The following is a 19856-nucleotide window of genomic DNA, read 5'->3' as shown; positions in this document are numbered from 1 at the left end:
ATATTTAGTAATATTGGTGTCTACATACTCGTTTGCTTATGAAAATTGTATACTTGATAGATTGAAAATGTTCTGAAGCATTGAGGAAAGGAAAAACATTGGTGAATTAGCTTGCTTGACTTCAGTTCTTTGGTTGAGGTAAGTTATAATTTATCCTATGTGATTGAGAGACTCTTACTAGTGATTGATAGTCATTGAGTAATATTGTTAGATTTTCTATGTACTTAATTGTTGTAGTTTAGATGATTCATGCGTAGTTGTTATTGGTCAGTAATCCAAAGACTGTGAAATTCATAATCTTGAACTTGCACTATCAAAGTGATGTCTTGAATAAAGAAGGATTGATAAAATATTGTTGTTGAAGTTGAAAGGAATGATAAATTAAGAATGATGAATTAACTTTATGGTTGGTTTAGGTGTCATAAGCTGACACGCTATATTTGGATTGGGTGCCACTCTATCCTCACTTTAATTGTCCTTCCTCTCGAATTACGATTATACATGCAAGCATTTTTTATTTGTTTTTAAATTCTATTCAGCATTATTACATCGGAACTTCATAAATTTTGTTGAGTTACAAGGTAATCTTGTAATAGAAACACATAATATGAAAATACTAAATAAAAGTGATAATGGAATCATAATATGAATGCATTAAACAAACATGACGATGCACGTGATAGTATACTCACGATATGAAAGCTTACAATAAACATGACAATAAACATGATAACTAGACTCATAGCAAGAGAACATTACAATACACGTGATAAATAGATTCATAACAAGTAAAGATTAGAATACCCGTGATAAATGCATTCGTACACCTTCCATAAATTACACAAGTTTTCTTCTTAAAATCACCCATCCTTATTCAAAAAACATCTTACTTTATTCTTTTTCTTATTTTCTTTTGCAATGGAAAACGAAACAAAGAAAGGCAAGCAAAAGATTGAAATGAAGTTGATAGAGTCCGAGAAAACACATAATGTGAGTTTATCAAAAAGGAAAAAACTTTGTTCAGGATGGACCTAAGTTTGCAACTCAGAATGGAGAAGATGTAGATGTTATGCTCTTTTAACCAAGTGGAAAACCATACTCATATGGTTCCAGAAGCATAGAAGAAATAATTGATAAAATTTTAAAAGTGAATCTAGAGGATAACAAACGTGATTATGCTGAGGAAAAATGAAATGACTTTGAGGCATTGCAAAATCTCCTTAAATAATTACAAGCATGCAACAAGAAAGAAAAAAATATATACTAATATATAAAATTATGCACCCTAGCTCAAAAATGCCCCCAGATCAACTTATCGAGTAGCAAAAGTTGGCATTGAAGTTGTGAGTATAGAAAATAAATAAAAAATGAAAGAAAAGTATTGTTCTCGTCAAGCATCTAAAGATTGATTTAAATATTGCCTCTGAGATAGAAGAGTAGGACGAATCTCAAACTCAGAGTTATCATGGAGTTAATAATTGGAGTTCCTAAAATTAAAGTCATGCTTGGAAAAGACTTTACCAGTGATCAAGTCTTTGATTATGGTCAATTCTTGTCTTTTTATTAAGTCATTTGTTGTTAGTCTTCAGTTATTTATTTATATGAGATTTTAGATTACAAAAAATATTATGGAGTTCTTGTGTTATTAAGTCAATTGTGTGTTATCCTTAGTCTTTAATGATGTGTTATGTTGCCTATATTAGTAAATCAGTTGAATTTTTTTATTGAACTAGTTGACATTGTGAAAGTGAAAACTATGAAAACTCTCATACACATTGATTTTCTTTTTGGTTTTCATCTTCAGTAAGATTTGTACATTTACATTTTACATTTAGGATAACTCTCCGTGAGATGGTGAAAATCTAACATAGACGATATTGGAATGTTCAAAATTCCAAGAGAAATTGAGTCGTATTCAACCTGATACATGTATGTATTGAAATAGAGTACTGTATTGTTTTTGTCATGCACACATATATAAATGATGTTCCGTTCGCTTAGGGTACAAAATAAATTTTACTCAATTATATTAGACTTAGAAAGTACTTTTCTGAATTTAAATTATTCCTTTTCTAGCTCCAATAAATTTGAATAACCTCGATTACTAAATTTGCAATGCAGCTGATTATTTAATTTGAAACTACCCCTTCAAAATAAAAATATCTAACAATTTTCTACGAGTATTTTTTCCATGAATTTTTCTCTTTAACACCTTTACACTTTTAGGATATAGTGTCATATAATAGCAATACTATATAATTACTATTTGATATTTAATTGATTTCATAATATTTTTATTTAGTGTAGAGGTAAAATGGTATTTCAACTTTTAACTTTTTATGTTTCTATTTTAATAATATATGATGATATGAATTGTAAAACTTTGTTATTTTTCAAGTATACTTGACTAGAGTGAATGTTATTAACATCATTTATAGTCAAGCTTTCTGTTATGAGAATAAGCTATTGTTGCAGGAACAGGATAAGGTAAGGCAAAACTAGTCGAGGAAAGAGGTTCCGTTTGAAGAAAAAAATAAAAACTAGTTTATCAATTCAAAGCAAGCACAATTGACATAAAAAATCATACTCTGTAATACATCTAAGTCCAATCCCAGAAAGTAGAGAGAAATCAACGAGGTCCCTAGAAAGAAATCAAGAACCCGACATCATTTTTATGTCGTTAATTAAATTATTACTTTGTAAAAAAAAAATAAAAAATCAAGACCATATATAGGTTGAGGATGATGAATATAACTTCTTTGGAGCAGAGTGTTGAACTATCTATTGTGGGTACATGTTTAGGAGTTGCATGTATTATGGTTACATGTTTGGTAGTTGCAACTCTGTTATTTACTTCGGCCAAACAAGTAACACGCTAGCTAGAACCTAATATAATTGAGGTGTGTTTGATTAACTTGTATTTCTATTATTGGAGTTTGTCGTGTGGTGTTTTGGTATGGATTGTTGTGTACTTAAGTTTAGGCATGCAGAATTGTTCTAAAATAGGAGTTGTTCTCAAGTATGGAGTGTGGTTTAGTAACATAAATTGTGATCGGTTAGCAGTCAAACAATATAATGATCCAAGTATGTTATGCTTGATATGATTTTTATAAAAAATTATTCAACGAATGGACTTGAAATTTTATTTGATTCTGGCTTTAAGTTATAGTTCGCCACTTGTTTGTTGTTCACATTTCCTTTGTGGTTACAACTATGAATGAACTACATTACATATACATTCTGTCACGCCCCGAGGCTACCCCTTGACGTAAACACGAGATCTAGAATCATGAGTGACCCAGGCTAACCCTGGGCAGGCATATCATATGCAAAACTGAATGTATCTATGAAAGATAAACTAATGCGGAAGCTAATGATGATATAACTAATAGTGGGTGATACCCGAGCTGATCTGAATAAATAAAATACTTATGAGCAATAACAAATGTAACAACCTGTTCAGTCGGTTCGAGCAGTAGAACTATTTTTGATAAAAACTGACTAAGTCGACGGATCACGCGACGGACCGTCATGGTCACGACGGACCGTGATGGACTCCATCATCCCATACTTGTGTAATTTCTTCTGCTGCTCTCCTCATTACCCTCGACAACAGGTAGGACGAACCGTCATAGGCACGATGGTCCGTCGAGGGTCTTTGTTCCAAAACACTTCAACTCTGAAATTTGGGTACTGGGATCGACTCTCTGAACTTCACGACGGAACTACACCACGGACCTTCGTAGATACGACGGACCGTCACAAGTTGCGTAACCTCACTACAGAATTTAACTCTCTGAACTTTGTGATAGACCTGCAGGACGGACCGTCATAAACACGACGGACCGTCACAAGCTGCGTAACTCCACCCTGGGTCGGATTTCCGCTAAAATTTAAATGGGTGTTTTGGGCTAATCATGATTATAATTATGAAATTAGTGGGGTAAGTTCAATAATTTATTTACTTGGGGGTTAAAGAAGATAATAAGGAAATAAATAGTGGGTTACTTTTATCATAATGGATTATATGATAATTAGGGTAAAAGAAAAAGAATCTGGGAAGAAAAAGAAAAAGAACAGAAAGGGAGAACGAGCGAGAGCGAGAGAACGAAGAAGAAAGCAAGTGACTTAGACTTCAGATTGAAAAGGTTCAAAGGCATTGGGGAGGTAGCTTACTTGATCATGATTCTTCGGTGGAGGTAGGTTATGGTTTATTTCTATGTGATAGATAAACTCTAAATAGCGATCGATATGTATTGGGTGGTATTGTAAAGTCTTCTATGTACTTGATTGTGTGATTGTATGTTTTGATTGTACAGTTGTGGTTGGTTAGAATAATGAGATTGTTGAACCTTCAATCTTAAATCCTCTCTATTAAAGTGACGCTTTGAATCAAGAAGGCTGGTTAAAAATAAAATAATGAGATAATTGGATCGGAGTGTCACGTTCCGACACGGTAATATTGGATCGAAGTGTCACATTTCGACACGTATTAGAGGATCGGAGTGTCACGTTCCGACACGGTATATGGGATCGGAGTGTCACGTTCCGACACGATAATAATAAAGAGAAAGAATCTTGAATTAGGTTAATATGCTCAAATTTGAAGAACCTATTTCCCAAATGAGTAAGGTGTGGAGGCTTGAGTCCTCATAGGTGTGCTTGGTATTGTTGCCAATGGTTCTTGTACTTGTTGCTTGTCACCTGTTAAGTATTGTCGTTGATTTAATATTATTATTTAGTATATATTGCTTTCTATTTTGAGTTGACCGATGATACCTACTCAGTACGTGTTCCTTGTACTGACCCCTACTTGTATTTTCTTCTTGTTGTTTTGTGGAGTGCAGCAAGTGCACCATCGACTTCGACTCGCCCTCAACTGTAGCAAGTCTCCAACACATCAGATTTCAGGGTGAGCTATTATTCCTAGCTTGGACTGGATTCTCTCCCTCCCGTCTTGATGTCTTTGAAGTTCGGACATGGACCATTTTTTTTTACTTATTTTAGCTTCTTAAATACTCTTAGATTTAGAAATTTGAGGATAGATGTTCTTGATGTGATGACTTCCAGATTTTGGGATTAATAAATATTAAACTTTAGAAGTTTATTTAATTGATTACGTTAATAAGTTTTGGATCTTCCACAGTATCTTTACTACTCATAATTGATATACTGGTAAATATTGGGGTTTAGATTTGTTGGTTCGCTCACCTAGGAGGATAAATGTGGGTGCCACTCGCGGCTCGTTTTGGGTCGTGACAAACTTGGTATCAGAGCGTTAGATTCGTTGGTCTCATCACAAAAGAACGAGTCTAGTAGAGTCTTGAGGAACGGTAGGGGGACGTCCTTACTTTTCTTTGAGAGGCTATAGGAATTTAGGAAAACTCCATTCTTTCTTTCTTTCGTGCTATTACTTGGATCCAATTGTTATCTAGGTGATACAAATTGGTATCTAACATCCTCACTCTATTTCGCAGATGGTTAGAACTAGAGAAACAACTGTGCCAACACCAACACCGGCAAGACAGGGTGCGTCTGAGCCTACCATTTGGGCTGTAGCTCGAGAAGGAGCAGTGGCAAGAGGCCGTGGTAGAGGTCGCAGGAGAACGCCCTTTAGGGGTAGAGGACAAACACCTGGTCCAGCTAGTAATAAGGCAGTGACTCCTCTACCGACTGATGAGGTAGTGAGAGAGGGTGAAGAAGGGGAAAACGAGCAGGTTCAAAATGAGGAATTACCACCCCAGCCTACCCCAGAGATGATTAAACAGGTTCTTACTTATCTTAGCGAGTTATCTGATCAAGGCCAGACACCTCCAGTATTTTCTGCACCAGCACCTCAGGTTTCGGGAGTACAACATGTTGCTGCTGTGGCCCCTCACATGGATGCCTCATTGGAAGTAGGCACGTTTCCTCGAGTGATTACAGGGTCTATAATGAGGAGTGATCAGCACGAACTTTTCACTAAATTCTTACAGTTGAAACCTCCAGTCTTCAAGGGTGCTGAATCTGAGGATGCCTATGATTTTCTGGTTGATTGTCATGAGCTGCTACATAAGGTGGACATAGTAGAACGATTCAGTGTTGAGTTTGTGACCTACCAGTTTCATGGGAATGCCAAAATATGGTGGCGGTCGTATGTTGAGTGTCAACCAGCATAGGCACCACCTATGACTTGGGCATCATTCTCTAGCTTATTTATGGAGAAGTATATACCCCGGACTTTGAGGGACACGAGGAGAGATGAGTTCCTGAGCCTAGAGCAAGGCAGGATGTCTGTTACTGCTTATGAGGCTAAATTTCGTGCACTATCCAGGTATGCCACCCAGCTTTGCTTCAGTCCACAAGAGCGGATTCGCCGTTTTGTGAAAGGATTGAGGTCAGATTTGCAGATCCCAGCCTTACAGATAGCTGCTGCAGCAAAATCTTCTCAGGAAGTGGTTGATTTTGTGATAGAGGTGGAGGGAGTGAAGCCAGAAGACTTCACCATGGCGTCGACATCTAAGAAGTTCCGTAAGGGATGTGAGTTTAGTGGTTCTTACTCCAGAGGGCAGAGTTCAGGAGGTTACCCAGCCCGTCCTATTCAGTCTTCACTACAGGCTGTAGCTGGGAGTCCATCGCAGACCATTCAGCATTTTTCTGAGTTTGGAGGTTATCCCCAGACTTCGTCATTCTCACAGAGACCTATGCTTGACTCCAGAAATTGTTATGGATGTGGAAAGACTGGACATATTAGGAAATATTGTCCAAAACTGAGTTAGAGGGCCCCAATAGCTAGAGGTAGAGGTGGTCATGGTAGGGGCCGCCATTCTGGAGGATGTGGTGGCCAAGGTAATGATGGTCATCAAATCAGTCCGGGTGGAGGGCAAGTTGGAACTACTGCAGCGCAACATGGTAGGGGCAAAGTCAGACAGGTGATAGGGCCCATTGTTTTGCTTTCCCCGGGAGGTCTGAAGCAGAGACATCTGATGCTGTTATCACAGGTAATATTTTGGTCTGTGATTGCATAGCTTCTATATTATTCGATCCTGGATCCACATTTTCATATATATCTTTCTCATTTTCTACTGGTCTTGATTTATATTGTGATTTGCTTGACATGCCTATTCGTGTCTCTACTCCTGTGGTGAGTCTGTGATAGTTGAGAAGGTGTATAGGTCTTGTCTTGTGACTTTTGTGGGGAGAAATACTCATGCAGATTTGATTATTCTAGAGATGGTTGATTTCGATGTAATTCTGGGTATGACTTGGCTTTCTCCAAATTTTGCAATCTTAGATTGTAATGCTAAAACTGTGACATTGGCCAAGCATGGGACAGATCCTCTAGTGTGGGAGGGTGGCTATATTTCCACTCCAGTTCATATCATCTCTTTTCTTCGTGCTAAGAGAATGGTTAGTAAGGGTTGTTTAGCTTTCTTGGCACATCTCAGGGATGATACTTCCCAAGTACCTTCGATTGAGTCTGTCTCGATAGTCCGTGAGTTTTTGGATGTGTTCCCTGCAGACCTTCCTGGTATGCCACCAGATAGGGATATTGATTTTTGTATTGATCTGAAGCCGAGTACTCGCCCCATTTCCATACCCCCTTATAGAATGCTCCAACTGAGTTAAGGGAGTTAAAGGCCCAACTTCAGGAGTTGTTAGGTAAAGGTTTTATTAGACCAAGTGCATCCCCTTGGGGTGCTCCTGTTTTATTTGTGAAGAAGAAGGATGGAAGTTTTCGGATGTGCATAGACTACAGGCAACTGAATAAGGTAACTATTAAGAACAAATATCCTATTCCTCGCATTGATGATTTGTTCGATCAGTTACAAGGTGCTTGTACCTTCTAAAAAATGGATTTGAGATCTGATTATCATCAATTGAAAATACGGGCAGCAGATGTGCCAAAGACTGCTTTTCGAACCAGGTATGGGCATTATGAATTCTTGGTAATGTCTTTTGGGCTTACGAATGCCCCTGCTGCTTTGATGATCCTGATGAACGGGATTTATAAGCCATATCTGGATCTCTTTGTTATTGTATTTATTGATGATATACTGATATACTCAAAGTGCAGGAAAGAACATAAGGAGCATTTGGAAATTGTATTGGAATTGTTGAGGGAGAAAAGACTTTATGCCAAATTCTCCAAGTGTGAGTTTTGGATAGATCAGTGTCCTTCTTGAGGCACGTGGTTTCTAAGGATGGAGTGATGGTGGATCCTTCTAAAATTGAAGCAGTGAAGAGTTGGGTAAGACCTACTAATGTTACAGAGGTAAGGAGTTTTGTTGGTTTAGCTAGCTACTACCGTCGATTTGTCAAGGGATTTTCTTCTATTGCTTCCCAATTGACAATTTTGACTAAGTAGAATGTTCCATTTGTATGGTCGGACGAATGTGAAGAAAGCTTCCAGAACCTCAAGACCTTGTTGACTACTGCACCAATTCTTACCTTGCCAGTGGAAGGTAAGAATTTCATTGTTTACTGTGATGCATCTTATTCTAGTTTAGGTGCAGTGCTAATGCAGGAGAGAATGTAATTGCTTATGCTTCGAGGCAATTAAAAGTGCATAAAACGTAACTATCCAACCCATGATTTGGAGTTGGCGGCAGTTGTGTTTGTATTAAAGCAATGGAGACATTATCTATATGGGGTCAAAAGTGAAGTCTATACAGATCATCGTAGTTTACAGTATGTCTTTACTCAGAAAGATTTGAATTTGAAGCAGAGGAGGTGGATGGAACTACTGAAGGACTATGATATTACTATTTTGTATCACCCAGGAAAAGCTAATGTTGTGGCAGATGCTTTAAGTAGGAAAGCAGGGAGCATGGGAAATCTAGCCCACTTACAGGTTTCTAGATGCCCATTGGCTAGAGAGGTTCAGACTCTGGCTAATGACTTTATGAGGCTGGAAGTACTAGAGAAGGGAGGATTTTTGGCCTGTGTGGAGGCAAGATCTTCTTTTCTTGACAAGATTAAGGGAAAACAGTTTACCGATGAGAAGCTGAGCCAAATAATAGATATGGTATTACGAGGAGAGTCTAAAGAGGCAATAATTGATGAGGAAGGCGTTTTGAGAATTAAGGGAAGGGTATGTGTGCCCCGTGTTGATAATTTGATTCACACTATTCTTACAGAGGCTCATAGTTCAAGGTACTCTATACATCCTGGTGCAACCAAGATGTATCGTGACCTAAAGCAACATTTTTGGTGGAGTAGAATGAAGCGTGACATTGTTGATTTTGTTTCCCAATGCCCAAATTGTCAGCAGGTAAAGTATGAACACCAGAAGCTCGGAGAAACACTCCAGAAAATGCCCATTCCTGAATGGAAATGGGAAAGAATTGCAATGGATTTTGTGGTTGGTCTTCCAAAGACATTGGGTAAGTTTGATTCTATTTGGGTAATTGTTGACAGATTAACTAAGTCTGCTCATTTCATTCCGGTCAAGGTGACTTACAATGCAGAGAAGTTAGCCAAACTCTATATCTCAGAAATTGTTCGATTGCATGGAGTTCCACTTTCCATCATATCATATAGAGGTACGCAATTTACTTCTAATTTTTGGAGAAAATTGCATACTGAATTAGGTACTAGGTTGGATCTTAGTGCTGCATTTCACCCTCAGACCGATGGTCAGTCTGAGCGAACGATTCAGGTGTTGGAGGATATGCTTCGTGCATATGTGATAAAATTTGGTGGTCATTGGGATAACTTCTTACCCTTAGCAGAGTTTTCATACAATAATAGCTATCACTCAAGTATTGATATGGCCCCATTTGAGGCACTGTATGGGAGGAGATATAGATCTCCCATTGGTTGGTTTGATGCATTTGAGGTGAGACCATGGGGTACCGATCTTTTGAGGGAATCGTTAGATAAAGTAAAATTCATTCAGGAGAAGCTTCTAGCAGCTCAAACCAGGCAGAAAGAATATGCAGATCGAAAGGTTAGGGACTTGGTTTTTTATGGAAGGTGAACAAGTCTTGCTGAAGGTTTCACCCATGAAAGGGGTGATGCGGTTTGGGAAGCGAGGTAAGCTTAGTCCAAGGTATATTGGTCCATTTGAAGTTTTGAAGCGCGTGGGGGAGGTGGCTTATGAATTGGCATTGCCTCCAGGACTCTGAGGAGTGCAGCCAGTATTTCATGTGTCTATGCTGAAAAAATACCATGGGGATGGAAACTACATTATTCGTTGGGATTCAGTTCTTCTTGATGAAAATTTGTCTTATGAGGAGGAGCCTGTTGCTATTTTAGATAGAGAGGTCCGCAATTTGAGATCAAAGGAGATTGCATCTATCAAGGTTCAGTGGAAGAATTGGTCAGTTGAAGAGTCCACTTGGGAGAATGAGGCTGATATGCAAGAAAGATATCCACATCTTTTTACAGATTCAGGTACTTTTTCTCGCCCTTTCTTTTCTTCCTGTGATCGTTCGAGGACGAACGATGCGTAAATTGGTATCTATTGTAACAACCTGTTTAGTCAGTTCGAGCAGTAGAACTATTTTTGATAAAAATTGACTAGGTCGACGGATCACGCGATGGACCGTCATGGTCACGACGGACCGTGATGGACTCCGTCGTCCCATACTTGTGTAATTTCTTCTGCTGCTCTCCTCATTACCCTCGACAACAGGTAGGACGAACCATCATAGGCACGACGGTCCGTCGAGGGTCTTCATTCCAAAACACTTCAACTCTGAAATCTGGGTACTGGATAGGCTCTCTGAACTTCACGACGGAACTACACCACGGACCTTCGTAGATACGGCGGACCATCACAAGTTGCGTAACCTCACTACTGAATTTAACTCTCTGAACATTGTGACGGACCTGCAGGACGGACCGTCATAGATACGACGGACCGTCACAAGCTGCGTAACTCCACCCTGGGTCGGATTTTTGCTAAAATTTAAATGGGTGTTTTGGACTAATCATGATTATAATTATGAAATTAGTGGGGTAAGTTCAATAATTTATTTACTTAGGGGTTAAAGAAGATAATAGGGAAATAAATAGTGGGTTACTTTTATCATAATGGATTATATGATAATTAGGGTAAAAGAAAAAGAATCTGGGAAGAAAAATAAAAAGAATAGAAAGGGAGAACGAGCGAGAGAGAGAGAAAGAAGAAGAAAGCAAGTGACTTAGACTTCAGATTGAAAAGGTTCAAAGGCATTGGGGAGGTAGATTGCTTGATCATGATTCTTCGGTGGAGGTAGGTTATGGTTTATTTCTATGTGATAGATAAACTCTAAATAGCGATCGATATGTATTGGGTGGTATTGTAAAGTCTTCTATGTACTTGATTGTGTGATTGTATGTTTTGATTGTACAGTTGTGGTTGGTTAGAATAATGAGATTGTTGAACCTTCAATCTTAAATCCTCTCTATTAAAGTGACGCTTTGAATCAAGAAGGCTGGTTAAAAATAAAATAATGAGATAATTGGATCGGAGTGTCACGTTCCGACACGGTAATATTGGATCGGAGTGTCACGTTTCGACACATATTAGGGGATTAGAGTGTCACATTCCGACACGGTATATGGGATCGGAGTTTCACATTCGGACACGATTATAATAAAGAGAAGGAATCTTGAATTATGTTAATATGCTCAAATTTGAAGAACCTATTTCCCAAATGAGTATGGTGTGGAGGATTGAGTCCTCATAGGTGTGCTTGGTGTTGTTGCCAATGGTTCTTGTACTTGTTGCTTGTCACCTGTTAAGTATTGTGGTTGATTTTATATTATTATTTAGTATATATTGCTTTCTATTTTGAGTTTGTCGATGATACCTACTCAGTACGTGTTCCTTGTACTGACCCCTACTTGTATTTTCTTCTTGTTGTTTTGTGGAGTGCAGCAAGTGCACCATCGACTTCGACTCGCCCTCAACTGTAGCAAGTCTCCAGCACATCAGATTTCAGGGTGAGCTATTATTTCTAGCTCGGACTGGATTCTCTCCCTCCCGTCTTGATGTCTTTGAAGTTCAGACATGGACCATTTTTTTTTACTTATTTTAGCTTCTTAAATACTCTTAAATTTAGAAATTTGAGGATATATGTTCTTGATGTGATGACTTCCAGATTTTGGGATTAATAAATATTAAACTTTAGAAGTTTATTTAATTGATTACGTTAATAAGTTTTGGATCTTCCACAGTACTTTTACTACTCATAATTGATATACAAGTAAATATTGGGGTTTAGATTTGTTGGTTCGCTCACCTAGGAGGATAAGTGTGAGTGCCACTCGCGGCTTGTTTGGGTCGTGACAACAAATTACATATTAAAATCAATACTAGAGGTGAAGCTAAACTATGTCTAGGAAAGCCTCTAACCGACTGAAGTTGCAGAGATGTGTCCGTAGCTAACCCTAGAAAGTACTAAAGTTAAAACGAAAACACTAAATCCAAAAAACATGTCTATTGTCCTCGAAGTATGAGGACTCACCATTGAATTTGTTGAATTTGAGAGTCTATGTATGATTTGGATACTGGGTACCTAAACCTACATCATGGAAGGATGTAGGGCGGAGTATGACTCAGTAATAGAAACAAGTACAGAGCATACATTATAGGATAAAATATAAACAAACATCTAAACTAAAGAAAACACACTGAGCAACAATAAGTGAGAGCATAAAGGAATATATTGAAACATACTGAAATGAATTGAACTGAATGCAATGCAATGACCAAGTAAATGACATGTTGAGACTAAATACTAAAGCATAACTGAGAACCTAGTCAAATGCAATGAAGTCTTACTCTGGGAACTAATAATAATCGACATAAAATCAAGTGAGCTAAATGTGTAGTCCAATATATATAATCCATCGAGAGGACCCAATATACCCTGCGAGAGATATAAAGGCATGGCTAGAGTGATCTCTAAAATGATGTCCACAGAGGGGACTTATAGACCTACTGGGGCACGTAGTTCTGGGACTACGAGGGTACACTCAACCCTAGTTCAACTCGGTCTAAGCCTACTCAAAACTAGAATCCGTACAAACAACAAATCTGTAATATTTGATAGCTCACTATTGTAACATGCAAATACAAGAATGCAACATTTATAAATGAGAATGAAACATTCATAACTGGAGAATGAATATTTGTTTAACTAACCTAGCAAGTGTAACTAATGAACTAAGAGAATTACACAACTAGGATTCTAAATTTTATGCAAAGAACTAAGCAACGATTCCATGAAAACCTGATAATCTGAATAAGAATACTATAAAAACTAATTCACAACAATTTTTCAAGGTTGTAAAAACCCTAGTTCTAGACATGATATACAGAATCAAGAATCTGATTGAATTTTAGGGACCTAGTTGAATAAAGGAACCCACTAGTGAAATCCCACATACCTCTTATTGAAACCACAAAAAAATTCTTTTGATTTCGGGGCTGGAATTGAAGAATCTTGTTGCGTTATTGGAGATGGATTGGTCGAATCTTTTCTCCTCTTTCGATATAAGTTTTGATGAATTTTTGGTGAATGATCGATTAGGAAAGAGTTATGATTAAGTTTCTAGACTTACTCTGACCAAAATTATGTAGTTTAGAGGGTTAAACGACGTAGTTTAGGTGCCCAACACATAGGGGAAAAGACCAAACGACCCCTAACTTAAAATTTGGTAAGACTTTTCACGGGTCCTATATATTCCATTAGAGAGATCATGTACCCATGGAGGGTGTTGTGTTCAACCCATTAGTGGCTAATACTTCTAGCCCTTCCTCTGCGGTCCACTTCATGGAGGCTAGGGGTCTGATGGTTATAGGTGACGGACCCATCCACGGCTCGTCAAAGGGACCACGGTCCTTTTTCTAGGGCCTGAGTTGGGCTAGGTTTTGTCTGGCCCCCCACGTGTCTTCCCACAGTTCGTGTGGTGTTCCACGGCCCATGAAGGGTCCCATAGTCCACCGCTTCTAGGTGTCTCCTTTTTCTGTTGTTTTTCGCTGTAGAGTTTAACTCTGATTTTTTTGTGTAGACACATAATTATTGACCGAACTTAAGATCTTACAAAAATTTTAGAGATTAAATATTTTATCAAATCTATATAAATTATTTTGACTTATACCTTATTTTATTAACTTTATGTCACGCCCTGAGCCTATACCCTGGATGTGGCTGCCATTTGAAGATTGGTGCTGGCCTCAAGCGGACCCTTGGCCTGACTTACTTAGCAGAACACAATATTATACTAACTGAATGAATATTGAAATAAATGAAAGTGTTTTTCTTAGTACTAAATATTCAACTAGGCCAGAAGTGGCGACTCAAGTCTTAACAAATAAGAAATAATACTGAAAAAACTTAAAGGACTACTATCTGATTGTTTATCTATGAAGCCTTTAATATTGAGATGGATGTTGAGACAAACCCCCAATCATCCTAACAGCTAAAAATGAAATCAACGATAAAAGATGTCCTTTGGAATGTAAGGAGGCTCACCAACTCACTGTGATCTTCTCACTGGATCAATGGTACGCCGGATGCTGATCCAAGTTACCTACATCAACATCATAATACAATGCAAGTCAACAGACATCAATACATTGAATGTATGACTATGCCAATTGGAATGCTAAAACAACGTAGGCTTGAAAGAGATTCTGAAATAAACACTTACCTTTGCACTTCTAAACTCGTGAATACTTAACTGAACTCCATCTCATTATAAAGTAGTTTAAAACAAGTGTACTATAAAGAAAAAGGAACAAAAAGTGTTCAAAAAATAGTTTTCAACTCTGTGTGTATGCAAAGATATAAAATAAATTAATGTCAACTCATAACCATAATAAACAACATACCATGCTCCTCCTCAAAGTCTACTTGTGCAATGCATGCATGAACGAAGTCACATACCCACATTCTTACTAAGCAGAACCTCTTGAGGAACCATGCAATTAATTTTGTTGGAGTTTCTCTAACCGGCAATCATCACTTAATAGTTATAATGATGATACATCGTTACTCGGCCCACGCTGCCCGGCCATCCTAACTTTGCACGAGTATAGGACCTGAACTGTCTAATAACACTAGTCTATCTTGAAAAGGATTCATCTAAAAAGTATGAATCTTTTATTTATGGAAACTTGAGTTAATATGAAACTCGCATCCAACATCGGTGGTCAATACTACTCCCAAAAATATGCTTATATGTTTTTAAAACAACTTCTTCTGTGATTTGAGATTAGTTCTCAAAAACATAGCTCAAAGTCTATTGTCGCCCTCCAGTTTTCGCAAAGCACGGGTTTTGATACATGTCCTAGTAACTCTTTTGGGCTTTTGGAAATCGAGGAGTCGTAACCTAACGAATTAAGGCGTATTAGGCCACCTATCTAACCTAACTAAGTCTAACTAAGGTCAACGAGCCAGAGATCAGGGTAAGGGTTCAAATTACCTCAAGAGGAAGGTCTTGGGTATCCCTCGAGGTCCACAAATGTGGATCCCAGCCGTATCTCATATAATTTATGTGGGGTTTACAAATAATAATTAAGTTCACTTCATTAGTATGTAGTTAGTTAATTAACATATCAAGCTATGTGATTACAAAGTACTTAAAAATAAAGATCAGTTTATTATTTTAATTAATTAAGCATGTAAGGCTAGGTGATAATAACAACAGTGATTAAGCAATTATGGGACAATAATATTAAACAATTGAGATATAAATTAAGAGATAAGTGAGAAGACAGAAAATAGACAGGTATATAGACAAAGTAATTTTTATATTTTTATTTAAATTACCCCAAATAATTATAATTACAAAAAAATAAAGGGACATAGGAAAGGCAGACTAAAGATTTTTTAATCAGCGCTCGACTTTTAATTTGACGGAAAAAGATCAAAAATACCCTTAAGCTTTCTGAAATAGCTAACATATACCCTTAAACTATATTTCGACTCAAAACTACTCTTTTCGTCAAACTATTAGGTCAAAAGTGCCCTTCTTATTAGCTGAAGTTGTTAAATGCCATGTGGATGCCACATGGCAAGCCAATTGAATTCCACTGCCACATAGACTAAAAGGAAAACGATCAAAAATATCCTTAAACTATCTGAAATAGCAATATTTACCCTTAAACTATATTTCGACTCAATATTATCCTTTCCATTAATTTATTGGGTCAAAAGTGTCCTTGTTAACAAAAGTTATTAAATGGCATGTAGATGTCACATTACACACCAATAGGGTTCCATTGCCACATAGACTAAATTCCCAAATCTTAATAACTCTTTTCCCCCTCATTTCATTATTTTCCATAAATGATTTCATCGCTTCTCCCTCATTTAGCGGCTAGGATTACACATTTGTCTTCATTGTTTGGTTTCAGAATGGATAGTCGTGGTTGTAGGTTAGTAAATCTTTTTCTTATTTTATTATGGTTATAACAAATATCCACTTTGAAACCTAGCCCAAAGAAAGCTATGAAGCCCTAACAGCGAAATAAAAAGATAGTTGTGAAATCCTAACTATCATACTTTGAATCGCAAACATAATATAACAAAAAAATATTTACTATCCTACAACCACGAATATCCACTTTGAAACTCATACCCAAAAAAAACTATGAAACCCTAGACGCAAAATTAGGAAAAAATTGTGAAATCCTAACTATCATGCTTTGAAATTATAAACATAATAAAATAGGAAAAATAATTACTACCCTACAACCATGAATATCCACTTTGAAACCCAGCCACGAATAAAATTGAAAAACCCTAACCGCAAAATGAAGGAAAATGGGTGATATCATTTCTGACAGTGAAACCTTATTGAAATGTTATGTGGCATCCACATGGCATTTAACAACTTTCATTAATAAGAAGGGTACTTTTGACCCAATAGTTTGATGAGAATGACAGTTTTTGAGTTGAAATATAGTTTAAGGATATATACGAGCTATTTCGGTTAGTTTAAGAGTACTTTTGACCCCTTTTTCATTTAGTTGATGTGGTAGTGAAACCATATTGGTGTGACATGTGGCATCCACATGGCATTTAACAATTTTCATCAATAAGAAGGGTACTTTTGACCCAATAGTATAACGGGAATGGTAATGTTGAGCAAAAATATAGTTAAAAGGTAAATATGAGTTACTTCAAATAATTTAAAGATATTTTTTAGCCTTTTCCCTTAATTTTATTTAGATCAGCTTTTGTATAGGGACAGACAAAACCAATGTTTATCATATATACAGAGTCAATGTCATCATACTCATAGGGCCAATTACCTCTACCCAACCACAGCATACATTTCGTCCTAAAAGGTGTCTATCATCCCCACTTAAGGTTCAAGAGGCATTGGACTAGTAGAGTGGTTTAGACTAAAAATAAAATATAAGACCCCTCATCAAGTAAAAAAATTGACACATAAGGTTTCACGTTCGCCTCTGCTAATCACACACATAATTAGTGAAAGGTCTCATGCTTAAGTGTGTAAATAGAAAACATTTAAACAAGCTAAGCATCAATTATTATAATAATTAGAGTAGGTTAGAAAATTATGAGCAATGAAAGTTGATTTTAAGTGGCGAAAGCTATGTACAATACAAAAATTTATTTATCTTTTAGCAATGACTAATCAAGATGAATCAATTTAAATAGGCTCGAATAGGACAGAAATATACTTAAGGCAGGAGTTGGTTTAAATCAGTGATTAATTTAAACATGGCTGTTTTAAACTAAACAACACCTAAGCTAATTAATTTTTAAGTCATGAAAAACAGTGAAAGGGCCATTATCCGAAAGCAGAAAACGATAATTCAGACAGAACTTAATCCATGCATATTTAAATAAAAAAAAAGATTCATATTAAGTTTAAGAGGCATTAACATGCTTATTTTTTCTCTTATTCAGAAAAACAGTCATATTAGTTGATTTTATTTAAGAAAAAAGGGTCAAATATGCCCCTAAACTATTTGAAAAGGTTTAGATATACCCTCCGTTTAAAGTTTGGTTCATTCATGCCTTCGTCGTTCAAATTTTGGTCCAATTATGCCCTTATGGGTGTTAGTTGTCATGTTGGACATATCTAACTCATTTTTCATTTCTTTAAATGCCACATGGAATTGTCATGTCATTTTGATCTTACCACATAACATTTATATGAAAAATAGAAAGATTTTCGGACTCATAAACATCTAATCCGACCCATAAATCAACTCCTTTTAAATTTACTATCCGACCCATTTTTAACAATTTTGTTTAATTTTTATTATTGCGGTAAATCCCGTAAATGAGTATTTGATTAATAAAAAATATGAAAAAAATATAAAATTAACGCAAAAAATTCATAAATAATTATAGTAACCTTAAATTCAATTTAAACACTTTTTTAATTTTTTTGTATTTTTTCGATAAATCCCGAAATGAGTAATTGATTAATAAAAAGTATGAAAAAAAATATAAAATTATTGCAAAAAATTAAAAATAAATACCGTAACCTTAAATCCAACAATTTCAACATTTTTTCAATTTTAATTTTTTTTCAACAAATCCCAAAAATGAGTTTATTAACAAAAAGTTTGAAAAAAAATAAAAATTACGCAAAAAAATCAGAAATAAAAAATAGGAAAATAAAAAAAATTGTTGAAATTATTGAATTTAAGTTTACTATATTTATTTGTGAATTTTTACGTATATTTTTTTATTTTGTTTTCATATTTTTTCCTTTTTATTAAAAAATTAATCATTTTCGGGATTTACCGAAAAATATAAAAAAAATTTAAAAAATTGTAGATTGAAATATTACTATATTTATTTGTGAACTTTTGGCATTAATTTATATTTTTTTTCATACTTTTCATAATTTTTATTAATCAATTACTCATTTTCGAGATTTATCGAAAAATAATTTTTTTTAAATAAATTGAAATGTTAGATTTAAGATTAGTATATTTATTTGTGAATTTTTGGCGTTAATTTTATATTTTTTTTATATTTTTTATATTTTTTATTAATCAAATACTCATTTTCGAGAATTCCATGAGGCCGGAAATCTTTCTATTTTCATATAAACATTACGTGGTAAGGTCAAAATGACATGGCAATTCCATGTGGCATTTAAAGAAATGAAAAATGAGTTGGATATGTCCAACATGGCAACTAACGCCCATAAGGGCATATTTGGACCAAAAGTTGAACGGCAAGGGCATGAATGAACCAAACTTTAAACGAAAAGTATATCTAAACCTTTTCAAATAGTTTAGGGGCATATTTGACCCTTTTCCCTTTATTTGATTATAATAGGCTCGAAATTATTATAATGCCTATGGACATGATTTCTAAACGAACTCTATCCCAACTATATCCATTCAAAATCCTGTAAGTATAATTTCTAAATTAATAATCCAAAATTAAATTTGAACATTACTACATAAACACTACACCCAAAAATATATCAGAAAATGTATAAACCCTATAGGCATGATATCTAAGTGTTATCATGCTCAAAAAATTGTATCAAAACCTATAGACATGATTTCTACACCCAAATGTATGGCTGGCAGTGGTACCGGAATCGGGAGAACCGGACCGGTAATTACCGGAACCGGTACTGTGTGTACTGGTAATGTTCCGGAATCGGATCGGTTCGAGAAACCGGTAAAATTAATATTGTTCTGTCCCGGTCCGAAAGTAAACCGGTAGTATACCCGACCGGACCTGTATCCGGGACGAACCGGAATTTAAACAAAAAAAAATTTAATTGAATCTATTTTTTATTATAATAATTAAGCAATTTAAAAATTTAAATTTCAAACTGTAAAGTTATAAATTTAAATTTTCAAACTTTAATTCAAACTTTAAAGTTTAAAAATTTTAAATTCAAATTTTAAAGTTAAATTTAAATTT

At 35.9% G+C, this 19856-nt stretch overlaps 1 pseudogene; it reads left to right on the top strand.

The window, feature by feature from the left end:
- The first annotated feature begins 5477 nt into the window (after window positions 1-5477).
- Window positions 5478-10436, top strand: LOC138349226 (uncharacterized; annotated as a pseudogene).
- The last annotated feature ends 9420 nt before the right edge of the window (window positions 10437-19856 follow it).

This window comes from Solanum lycopersicum, chromosome 6 (genome assembly GCF_036512215.1).
Source record: "Solanum lycopersicum chromosome 6, SLM_r2.1".
Lineage (NCBI taxonomy): Eukaryota > Viridiplantae > Streptophyta > Magnoliopsida > Solanales > Solanaceae > Solanum > Solanum lycopersicum.
This window is presented reverse-complemented; position numbering and strand designations above follow the sequence as displayed.